The following is a 12190-nucleotide window of genomic DNA, read 5'->3' as shown; positions in this document are numbered from 1 at the left end:
TTAAAGGCGTTTATTTCGACGTTTATTTAAACGTTTATTGCAGCTACTCACTGGGACACCAGGTCGTTACAGCTCGGAGCGGAAAGCAGGTAATTTTTACCTTTTTATAGCGGGCAGGGGGTTCCCCGATTGATCTCCACGTGGCCTATGGCGTCGGAGGGTGAGGGCGCAAAGAGTCGCTCCCCGGATCGCTTGGGCGCTTCTAGAGGGGATGCGGGGGTCTTGAAGTCTGATTCGCCCTTGTTGGGTGACAGTTTCGTGACCGATGAGTGTCCCGGTCCTTCCTCCGGTGTGGCGGTTTTTCCCGCCATAAACGCCCATCCCCCGCGGCTCGCCTCCGCCATCTTGGCCGGCCACGCGGCTCGGACGGCTTCTTCTTGGGCCGCCCTTGAGGTAGGAGACATTAATGCCATGAACGCCCTTAATTTAGGCGACGGCACAAAAGCGGCTAAAGTTAAGCGCCGTTCTTCCCGCGCAGCTCCTTCGCGGAGTGTCACGCCGGACGCCATCTTGGATGCGCAGCATGTCTCTCCCCCGCTCTTGCGAGCGCCGGTTGAGGGTGCGTCTAGGGCTGTAGCCCAGGCTGCGGAAGTGCACAGTCTGGGGGGTTTCTCCCCCGAGTTTGTTTTGCTGCTGCATCAGGCCTTCCTTATGCAAAATGCTGCCCCTGCTCCCTCGTCTGGTAAAGAGGTTGAGGCCCCCGGAGGTAAACGCCCTCGGGTTGATTCCCAGGCCTTGGAGGACTTTGTCTCCTCCGATGTAGATGAGGGCAGCGTATCTGAGTTCTCCCAACGGTCCTTTGCGGATTCCTTGGAGGAGACGGATCCCCGCTCGGATGGAGCGGATGACCCCTCTGCAGCGCGGCTCTTTAGCTCAGAGGATTTGCCCAACCTGTTAGTGCAGGCCATGGGCATTTTGAAGATTTCCTCTCCGGAGGACGTCTCTCCCTCAGCCCCTGTTGGCTCTGCCATTATGCTGGGGACGAAGCGCCCGCCTAGAACCTTCCACGTGCATGATGCCATGCACACCTTAATTTCGGCTCAATGGGATGTCCCGGAAGCGAGCCTTAAAGTGGCTAGGGCTATGTCCCGCCTCTATCCTTTGCCTGAAAGTGAACGTGAGGCCTATCTGTGGCCTACCGTGGATTCTTTAATCACTGCGGTGACTAAGAAAACGGCATTGCCGGTGGAAGGTGGCACGGCCCTAAAGGACGCCCAAGACAGAAGATTGGAGGCGGCCTTAAGGTCGTCCTTTGAGGCGGCTGCTTTAAGTTTGCAGGCCTCAGTTTGCGGCTCCTATGTGGCCAGGGCGTGCCTGACTATGGTGCAGCGGGCTTCCCCCTCGGATCATTCCTTGAGGGCTGATTGGCCGGCCCTGGAATCGGGCTTAGCCTATTTGGCAGACTTGCTGTATGATGTCTTGAGGGCCTCAGCTAAGGGCATGGCTCAGACAATCTCTGCGCGGCGGTGGCTTTGGCTGAAGCATTGGTCTGCTGACCACGCCTTTAAATCCCGCCTGGCTAGATTGCCTTTTAAAGGCAAGCTGCTCTTTGGGGTCGAGCTGGACAAAATCGTGACCGATCTCGGCACGTCTAAGGGCAAGAAGTTACCAGAGGTCAGGGCTCGGGCTAGTACTCGCCCCGGTACCTCCAGAGGACGGCTTCAGGAAGCCCGTCGGTACCGCCCGGGCAGGTCGGGCTCCTCTGCCCCCTCTTCCTTCAAGAGGAACTTCTCCCCCAAGCAGCATTCCTTTCGCAGAGACCGCCGTCCCGGAGGTGCTCCCTCCGGTCCTCCCCCAGGGTCTCGTACCCAATGACGGGGCCTTGGTCCACGCCCCAGTGCAGATTGGAGGACGGCTGTCCTCGTTTCTGGGCGAGTGGACCACAATAACTTCAGACGCTTGGGTGCTGGAAGTCATCAGAGACGGCTACAAGCTAGAGTTCTGCCGACCCTTAAGAGACGGGTTTGTACTCTCTCCCTGCAAGTCTCCGGTCAAAGCTGTGGCAGTGCAGCAGACCTTGGACAACCTGATCCGCCTGGGTGCGGTCGTTCCGGTGCCAGAAAATCAGCTTGGCAAGGGGCGTTACTCCATTTACTTTGTGGTACCAAAGAAAGGAGGTTCTGTCCGGCCTATCCTCGACCTCAAAGGGGTCAATCGGGCCTTGAAAGTTCGGCACTTTCGCATGGAGACTCTCCGCTCTGTTATAGCGGCAGTGAAGGCAGGGAAGTACCTGGCATCCTTGGACATCAAGGAAGCGTACTTGCATATTCCCATCTGGCCTCCTCATCAACGCTTTCTGCGTTTTGCAGTCCTGGGCCGACACTTCCAGTTCAGAGCCCTCCCGTTCGGGTTGGCTACTGCTCCGAGGACCTTCTCCAAAGTAATGGTGGTCATCGCGGCCTTCCTGAGGAAGGAAGGAGTACAAGTCCATCCTTATCTGGACGACTGGTTGATCTGAGCCCCCTCTTATGCAGAGTGCGGCAAAGCTGTGAACCGAGTGGTTGCTCTTTTGAGCTCCCTGGGGTGGATCATCAACTGGGAGAAAAGCCAGCTGCGCCCAACTCAGTCCCTGGAGTATCTGGGAGTTCGATTCGACACCCAAGTGGGCAGAGTGTTCCTGCCAGACAATCGGATTGTCAAGCTTCAGGCTCAGGTGGACCAGTTCCTAGTAGCCTCTCCTCTTCGGGCTTGGGATTATGTGCAGCTGTTGGGCTCTATGACGGCCACGATGGAAGTCGTGCCCTGGGCCAGGGCTCATATGAGACCACTACAACACTCTCTGCTGCAGCGCTGGACTCCGATGTCGGAGGATTATGCTGTGCGCCTTCCCTTGGACCCAGCAGTGCGCAACGCGCTGAGCTGGTGGACGCAGACAGACAAGTTGTCTGCAGGAATGCCTCTGGTGACCCCGGAGTGGATTGTCGTCACGACGGATGCCTCTTTGTCGGGCTGGGGAGCCCACTGCTTGGGAAGGACAGCGCAGGGGCTCTGGTCTCCTGCAGAGGCAAAGTGGTCTATCAACCTCCTGGAACTCAGAGCCATTCGGTTGGCGCTTTTGGAGTTCATCCCGGTACTGGCGTTGAAGCCAGTACGGGTCCTGTCGGACAATGCCACGGCTGTGGCCTATGTCAACCGCCAGGGAGGTACCAAGAGCGCCCCTCTAGCCAAGGAGGCCATGAATCTATGCCAGTGGGCGGAAACGAACCTGGAACAGCTGTCAGCGGCCCACATTGCCGGAGTCATGAATGTCAAGGCGGACTTTCTCAGTCGCCATACCTTGGAGCCCGGAGAGTGGCAGCTATCTGCTCAGGCTTTCTTGGACATCACAAAGCGCTGGGGCCAGCCGAGCCTAGATCTGATGGCGTCATCGGCCAATTGCCAAGTGCCGCGCTTTTTCAGCAGAGGACGGGACCCTCGATCCCTGGGAGTAGATGCTCTTCTCCAACAGTGGCCGACACAAGAGCTTCTCTATGTGTTCCCGCCCTGGCCCATGTTGGGCAGGGTGCTAGACCGGGTGGCAAAGCATCCAGGCCGGATAATCCTGGTGGGTCCGGATTGGCCCAGACGTGCCTGGTATGCGGACTTGATCAGGCTCTCAGTCGACGATCCTCTGCGGCTGCCAGTGGAGCAGGGCCTGTTACATCAGGGTCCCGTGGTGATGGAGGATCCCTCCCCCTTTGGTCTTACGGCCTGGCTATTGAGTGGCAGCGTCTGAGAAAGAAGGGCTTCTCAGACAAGGTCATCGCCACTATGCTGAGAGCGAGGAAGCGCTCTACTTCTACTGCTTACGCCAGGGTTTGGCGTACCTTTGCAGCGTGGTGTGAAGCAGGCTCACTTTCTCCCTTCACTGCTCCAATTTCTTCAGTGTTGGCGTTCCTGCAAGAAGGTCTGGAGAAAGGCCTGTCGCTCAGTTCCCTTAAAGTCCAGGTAGCGGCTCTGGCTTGCTTCAGGGGCCGCCTGAAGGGTGCTTCCCTGGCTTCGCAGCCAGATGTGGTGCGCTTTCTCAAGGGAGTTAATCACCTGCGCCTTCCTCTGCACTCAGTGGTGCCTGCGTGGAATCTCAACCTGGTGCTAAGAGCCTTGCAGAAGCCGCCTTTTGAACCCTTGTCAAGGGCATCTCTGAAAGACCTGACGTTGAAAGCAGTCTTTTTGGTGGCTATCACTTCAGCCAGAAGAGTTTCCGAGCTCCAGGCACTCTCATGTCGAGAGCCCTTTCTACAGATCTCTGAGGCAGGAGTGTCTATTCGCACAGTGCCTTCCTTCCTGCCCAAGATTGTTTTTCGCTTCCATGTGAATCAGCAGCTCTGTCTCCCTTCCTTTCGTAGGGAGGACTACCCAGAGGAATACTCTGCTCTTAAATATCTGGATGTGAGACGTGTCATCATCAGATACTTGGAAGTGACCAATGATTTCCGGAAATCGGATCATCTGTTTGTCCTGTTTGCAGGTCCTCGTAAGGGTCTGCAGGCTGCTAAGCCTACAGTGGCAAGATGGGTCAAGGAAGCCATTGCAGCGGCTTATGTGGCCGCGGGGAAGGTGCCGCCTATCCAGCTGAAGGCTCATTCCACTAGAGCTCAGGCGGCCTCGATGGCAGAGGCCGGGTCCGTCTCCTTGGCAGAGATATGCAAGGTGGCAACTTGGGCATCGGCCCATACATTCTCCAAGCATTACCGCTTGACTGTGGCTGCTCGGGCGGAGGCCCGGTTTGGAGCTTCAGTGTTGCGGTCAGGGATTTCTATGTCCCGGCCTGGGTGAGTACTGCTTCGGTACATCCCACCAGTCTATGGATTGATCAGCTTGATGATATGGAAGGTAAAATTATGTATCATACCTGATAATTTTCTTTCCATTAATCATAGCTGATCAATCCATAGCCCCTCCCAGATATCTGTACTGTTTTATTCTGGTTGAATTTTAGGTTCAAGTTTAGTCTTCAGTTACTTCAGGAGGACTTCGAGTTCAAGTTTTTTCACTTGGATTCTTCAAGAGTTGAGACGAGTTTGTGTTACAGTGAGCTGCTGCATTCCTCTCCCCTCCGTTTTTACGGGGCTGGATTGAGACTTAAATTCTGCCGGCGCTCCCTCCCGCTTCGTGCGGCTGAAGGGCAGCTTTGTACCCCTCCCGCTTCGGCGGTGTTAGGGTCAGTCAGCTCCTCCCGCGGTTGCGGTTGCAGGATAAGCCAGATCCCCCCGCATCGGCGGGGTGGTGTCCCTCCCCCGCTCCGCGGGGATGAGCTGGACGGATTCCCCTCCCCCACTTGTGTGGGGATGAGCTGGGTTAATTCCCCTCCCCCGTTTCGGCGGTGGTGAGCTGGGCAGAGTTTCCCTTTGTGGGTGTAATTCTCTAAGTGCTGAGTCCTGTGGATGGAGCTTTGATATCGACATACTGAGGAGTTTCCGGCAGCACATGACCACATATAGGGAGGCAAAAGTTTGCTCTCTATCGCCACCTGCTGGTAGATGGACACAACCCACCAGTCTATGGATTGATCAGCTATGATTAATGGAAAGAAAATTATCAGGTATGATACATAATTTTACCTTTCCAAGGCAGATAACAACCAGTTAAGGTGAACCCATAAGGAAACAGGATATCCTCACTGAAATTTGGCCATCTGTATTGTATGCAGTGTATTTAGTTAGTTAGTTTTTAGTGTAGAAAAATGAGCACAAAATACAGAGTTTAAAAATGCTGTTTCTACCAGCTATAATAATTTTTAAAGCTATTTTAGTGATATTCAATTGTTATTTCATGATATTTATATCTACATTTGGGAAAGTTTCAAACAAATAAAAAGCTGTCCAATAAAAAAAAAACAAAAACAACAACTGTTGTCCTCCACCTTTTAAGGCACTGCCTATGCAACTGAAACAGCTTTAGACCTGTTACAGGTGGACAAACAAAGAACGACAATGTGGATGCAGCAGCTCATAGGTTTGCTTGCTTTGTTTTGAGTGTATGGCAATGACGGCTGTACAGGGGAGTGGAAACAGTCACAGATTAATCAAATGGGCTTCCTTGCTTACAGTGGACTAGATAGGCTCACTTCCACTCCTGTCTATTAAACCTCCTTGCAGCAGCTCATAGGTTTGCTTGCTTTGTTTGGGTGTACTGGATGACGGCTGCTCGGGGGAGTGGAAACAGAGATTAGGCTCACTTCCACTCCTGTCTATTAAACCTCCTTGCAACAGCTCATAGGTTTGCTTGCTTTGTTTGGGTGTACTGGATGACGGCTGCTCGGGGGAGTGGAAACAGAGATTAGGCTCACTTCCACTCCTGTCTATTAAACCTCCTTGCAACAGCTCATAGGTTTGCTTGCTTTGCTTTGAGTGTACTGGGTGACGGCTGCATGGAGGAGTGGAAACAGAGATTGGCATACTTCCACTCCTGTCTATTAAACCTCCTTGCAACAGCTCATAGGTTTGCTTGCTTTGTTTTGAGTGTATGGCAATGACGGCTGTACAGGGGAGTGGAAACAGTCACAGATTAATCAAATGGGCTTCCTTGCTTACAGTGGACTAGATAGGCTCACTTCCACTCCTGTCTATTAAACCTCCTTGCAGCAGCTCATAGGTTTGCTTGCTTTGTTTGGGTGTACTGGATGACGGCTGCGTGGAGGAGTGGAAACAGAGATTGGCATACTTCCACTCCTGTGTATTAAACTTCCTTGCAGCAGCTCATAGGTTTGCTTGCTTTGCTTTGAGTGTACTGGGTGACGGCTGCATGGAGGAGTGGAAACAGAGATTGGCATACTTCCACTCCTGTCTATTAAACCTCCTGGCAGCAGCTCATAGGTTTGCTTGCTTTGCTTTGAGTGTACTGGGTGACGGCTGCGTGGAGGAGTGGAAACAGAGATTGGCATACTTCCACTCCTGTCTATTAAACCTCCTTGCAGCAGCTCATAGGTTTGCTTGCTATGTTTTGAGTGTACTGGATGACGGCTGCGTGGAGGAGTGGAAACAGAGATTGGCATACTTCCACTCCTGTCTATTAAACCTCCTTGCAACAGCTCATAGGTTTGCTTGCTTTGCTTTGAGTGTACTGGGTGACGGCTGCGTGGAGGAGTGGAAACAGAGATTGGCATACTTCCACTCCTGTCTATTAAACCTCCTTGCAGCAGCTCATAGGTTTGCTTGCTATGTTTTGAGTGTACTGGATGACGGCTGCGTGGAGGAGTGGAAACAGAGATTGGCATACTTCCACTCCTGTCTATTAAACCTCCTTGCAACAGCTCATAGGTTTGCTTGCTTTGTTTTGCGTGTACTGGATGACGGCTGCTCGGGGGAGTGGAAACAGAGATTAGGCTCACTTCCACTCCTGTCTATTAAACCTCCTTGCAACAGCTCATAGGTTTGCTTGCTTTGCGTGTACTGGATGACGGCTGCGTGGAGGAGTGGAAACAGAGATTGGCATACTTCCACTCCTGTCTATTAAACCTCCTTGCAGCAGCTCATAGGTTTGCTTGCTATGTTTTGAGTGTACTGGATGACGGCTGCGTGGAGGAGTGGAAACAGAGATTGGCATACTTCCACTCCTGTCTATTAAACCTCCTTGCAACAGCTCATAGGTTTGCTTGCTTTGTTTTGCGTGTACTGGATGACGGCTGCTCGGGGGAGTGGAAACAGAGATTAGGCTCACTTCCACTCCTGTCTATTAAACCTCCTTGCAACAGCTCATAGGTTTGCTTGCTTTGCGTGTACTGGATGACGGCTGCGTGGAGGAGTGGAAACAGAGATTGGCATACTTCCACTCCTGTCTATTAAACCTCCTTGCAGCAGCTCATAGGTTTGCTTGCTATGTTTTGAGTGTACTGGATGACGGCTGCGTGGAGGAGTGGAAACAGAGATTGGCATACTTCCACTCCTGTCTATTAAACCTCCTTGCAACAGCTCATAGGTTTGCTTGCTTTGTTTTGAGTGTACTGGATGACGGCTGCGTGGAGGAGTGGAAACAGAGATTGGCATACTTCCACTCCTGTCTATTAAACTTCCTTGCAACAGCTCATAGGTTTGCTTGCTTTGCTTTGAGTGTACTGGGTGACGGCTGCGTGGAGGAGTGGAAACAGAGATTGGCATACTTCCACTCCTGTCTATTAAACCTCCTTGCAACAGCTCATAGGTTTGCTTGCTTTGCGTGTACTGGATGACGGCTGCGTGGAGGAGTGGAAACAGAGATGGGCATACTTCCACTCCTGTCTATTAAACCTCCTTGCAGCAGCTCCTAGGTTTGCTTGCTTTGTTTTGAGTGTACTGGGTGACGGCTGCGTTGAGGAGTGGAAACAGAGATTGGCATACTTCCACTCCTGTCTATTAAACCTCCTTGCAACAGCTCCTAGGTTTGCTTGCTATGTTTTGAGTGTACTGGATGACGGCTGCGTGGAGGAGTGGAAACAGAGATTGGCATACTTCCACTCCTGTCTATTAAACCTCCTTACATAGTAACATAGTAACATAGTAACATAGTAGATGACGGCAGATAAAGACCTGCATGGTCCATCCAGTCTGCCCATGACAAACTCATATGTGTATACCTTACCTTGAATTTGTACCTGTCCTTTTCAGGGCACAGACCATATAAGTCTGCCCAGCAGTATTTCCCGCCTCCCAGCCACCAGTCCCGCCTCCCATCTCCGGCTCTGGTACAGACCGTATAAGTCTGCCCACCCCTATCCTCGCCTCCCAACCACCACCCCCTCTTCCCCTCAACTGCTCCTTGCAACAGCTCATAGGTTTGCTTGCTTTGTTTTGCGTGTACTGGATGACGGCTGCTCGGGGAGTGGAAACAGAGATTAGGCTCACTTCCACTCCTGTCTATTAAACCTCCTTGCAACAGCTCATAGGTTTGCTTGCTTTGCGTGTACTGGATGACGGCTGCGTGGAGGAGTGGAAACAGAGATTGGCATACTTCCACTCCTGTCTATTAAACCTCCTTGCAGCAGCTCATAGGTTTGCTTGCTATGTTTTGAGTGTACTGGATGACGGCTGCGTGGAGGAGTGGAAACAGAGATTGGCATACTTCCACTCCTGTCTATTAAACCTCCTTGCAACAGCTCATAGGTTTGCTTGCTTTGTTTTGCGTGTACTGGATGACGGCTGCTCGGGGGAGTGGAAACAGAGATTAGGCTCACTTCCACTCCTGTCTATTAAACCTCCTTGCAACAGCTCATAGGTTTGCTTGCTTTGCGTGTACTGGATGACGGCTGCGTGGAGGAGTGGAAACAGAGATTGGCATACTTCCACTCCTGTCTATTAAACCTCCTTGCAGCAGCTCATAGGTTTGCTTGCTATGTTTTGAGTGTACTGGATGACGGCTGCGTGGAGGAGTGGAAACAGAGATTGGCATACTTCCACTCCTGTCTATTAAACCTCCTTGCAACAGCTCATAGGTTTGCTTGCTTTGCGTGTACTGGATGACGGCTGCGTGGAGGAGTGGAAACAGAGATTGGCATACTTCCACTCCTGTCTATTAAACCTCCTGGCAGCAGCTCATAGGTTTGCTTGCTTTGCTTTGCGTGTACTGGATGACGGCTGCGTGGAGGAGTGGAAACAGAGATTGGCATACTTCCACTCCTGTCTATTAAACCTCCTTGCAACAGCTCATAGGTTTGCTTGCTATGTTTTGAGTGTACTGGATGACGGCTGCGTGGAGGAGTGGAAACAGAGATTGGCATACTTCCACTCCTGTCTATTAAACCTCCTTACATAGTAACATAGTAACATAGTAACATAGTAGATGACGGCAGATAAAGACCTGCATGGTCCATCCAGTCTGCCCATGACAAACTCATATGTGTATACCTTACCTTGAATTTGTACCTGTCCTTTTCAGGGCACAGACCATATAAGTCTGCCCAGCAGTATTTCCCGCCTCCCAGCCACCAGTCCCGCCTCCCATCTCCGGCTCTGGTACAGACCGTATAAGTCTGCCCACCCCTATCCTCGCCTCCCAACCACCACCCCCTCTTCCCCTCAACTGCTCCTTGCAACAGCTCATAGGTTTGCTTGCTTTGTTTTGCGTGTACTGGATGACGGCTGCTCGGGGGAGTGGAAACAGAGATTAGGCTCACTTCCACTCCTGTCTATTAAACCTCCTTGCAACAGCTCATAGGTTTGCTTGCTTTGCGTGTACTGGATGACGGCTGCGTGGAGGAGTGGAAACAGAGATTGGCATACTTCCACTCCTGTCTATTAAACCTCCTTGCAGCAGCTCATAGGTTTGCTTGCTATGTTTTGAGTGTACTGGATGACGGCTGCGTGGAGGAGTGGAAACAGAGATTGGCATACTTCCACTCCTGTCTATTAAACCTCCTTGCAACAGCTCATAGGTTTGCTTGCTTTGTTTTGAGTGTACTGGATGACGGCTGCGTGGAGGAGTGGAAACAGAGATTGGCATACTTCCACTCCTGTCTATTAAACTTCCTTGCAACAGCTCATAGGTTTGCTTGCTTTGCTTTGAGTGTACTGGGTGACGGCTGCGTGGAGGAGTGGAAACAGAGATTGGCATACTTCCACTCCTGTCTATTAAACCTCCTTGCAACAGCTCATAGGTTTGCTTGCTATGTTTTGAGTGTACTGGATGACGGCTGCGTGGAGGAGTGGAAACAGAGATTGGCATACTTCCACTCCTGTCTATTAAACCTCCTTACATAGTAACATAGTAACATAGTAACATAGTAGATGACGGCAGATAAAGACCTGCATGGTCCATCCAGTCTGCCCATGACAAACTCATATGTGTATACCTTACCTTGAATTTGTACCTGTCCTTTTCAGGGCACAGACCATATAAGTCTGCCCAGCAGTATTTCCCGCCTCCCAGCCACCAGTCCCGCCTCCCATCTCCGGCTCTGGTACAGACCGTATAAGTCTGCCCACCCCTATCCTCGCCTCCCAACCACCACCCCCTCTTCCCCTCAACTGCTCCTTGCAACAGCTCATAGGTTTGCTTGCTTTGTTTTGCGTGTACTGGATGACGGCTGCTCGGGGGAGTGGAAACAGAGATTAGGCTCACTTCCACTCCTGTCTATTAAACCTCCTTGCAACAGCTCATAGGTTTGCTTGCTTTGCGTGTACTGGATGACGGCTGCGTGGAGGAGTGGAAACAGAGATTGGCATACTTCCACTCCTGTCTATTAAACCTCCTTGCAACAGCTCATAGGTTTGCTTGCTTTGCGTGTACTGGATGACGGCTGCGTGGAGGAGTGGAAACAGAGATTGGCATACTTCCACTCCTGTCTATTAAACCTCCTTGCAACAGCTCATAGGTTTGCTTGCTTTGTTTTGAGTGTACTGGATGACGGCTGCGTGGAGGAGTGGAAACAGAGATTGGCATACTTCCACTCCTGTCTATTAAACCTCCTTGCAACAGCTCATAGGTTTGCTTGCTATGTTTTGAGTGTACTGGATGACGGCTGCGTGGAGGAGTGGAAACAGAGATTGGCATACTTCCACTCCTGTCTATTAAACCTCCTTGCAACAGCTCATAGGTTTGCTTGCTTTGTTTGCGTGTACTGGATGACGGCTGCGTGGAGGAGTGGAAACAGAGATTGGCATACTTCCACTCCTGTCTATTAAACCTCCTTGCAACAGCTCATAGGTTTGCTTGCTATGTTTTGAGTGTACTGGATGACGGCTGCGTGGAGGAGTGGAAACAGAGATTAGGCTCACGTCCACTCCTGTCTATTAAACCTCCTTGCAACAGCTCATAGGTTTGCTTGCTTTGTTTTGAGTGTACTGGATGACGGCTGTGTGGAGGAGTGGAAACAGAGATTGGCATACTTCCACTCCTGTCTATTAAACCTCCTGGCAGCAGCTCATAGGTTTGCTTGCTTTGCTTTGAGTGTACTAGATGACGGCTGCGTGGAGGAGTGGAAACAGAGATTGGCATACTTCCACTCCTGTCTATTAAACCTCCTTGCAACAGGTCATAGGTTTGCTTGCTTTGCTTTGAGTGTACTAGATGACGGCTGCGTGGAGGAGTGGAAACAGAGATTGGCATACTTCCACTCCTGTCTATTAAACCTCCTTGCAACAGGTCATAGGTTTGCTTGCTTTGTTTTGAGTGTTCAGGATGACGGCTGCGTTGAGGAGTGGAAACAGAGATTGGCATACTTCCACTCCTGTCTATTAAACCTCCTTGCAACAGCTCATAGGTTTGCTTGCTTTGTTTTGAGTGTATGGCAATGACGGCT

This window comes from Microcaecilia unicolor, unplaced genomic scaffold, assembly GCF_901765095.1.
Source record: "Microcaecilia unicolor unplaced genomic scaffold, aMicUni1.1, whole genome shotgun sequence".
In the NCBI taxonomy this organism is placed as follows: Eukaryota; Metazoa; Chordata; class Amphibia; order Gymnophiona; family Siphonopidae; genus Microcaecilia; species Microcaecilia unicolor.
Note: the sequence above shows the minus strand (reverse complement) of the source record.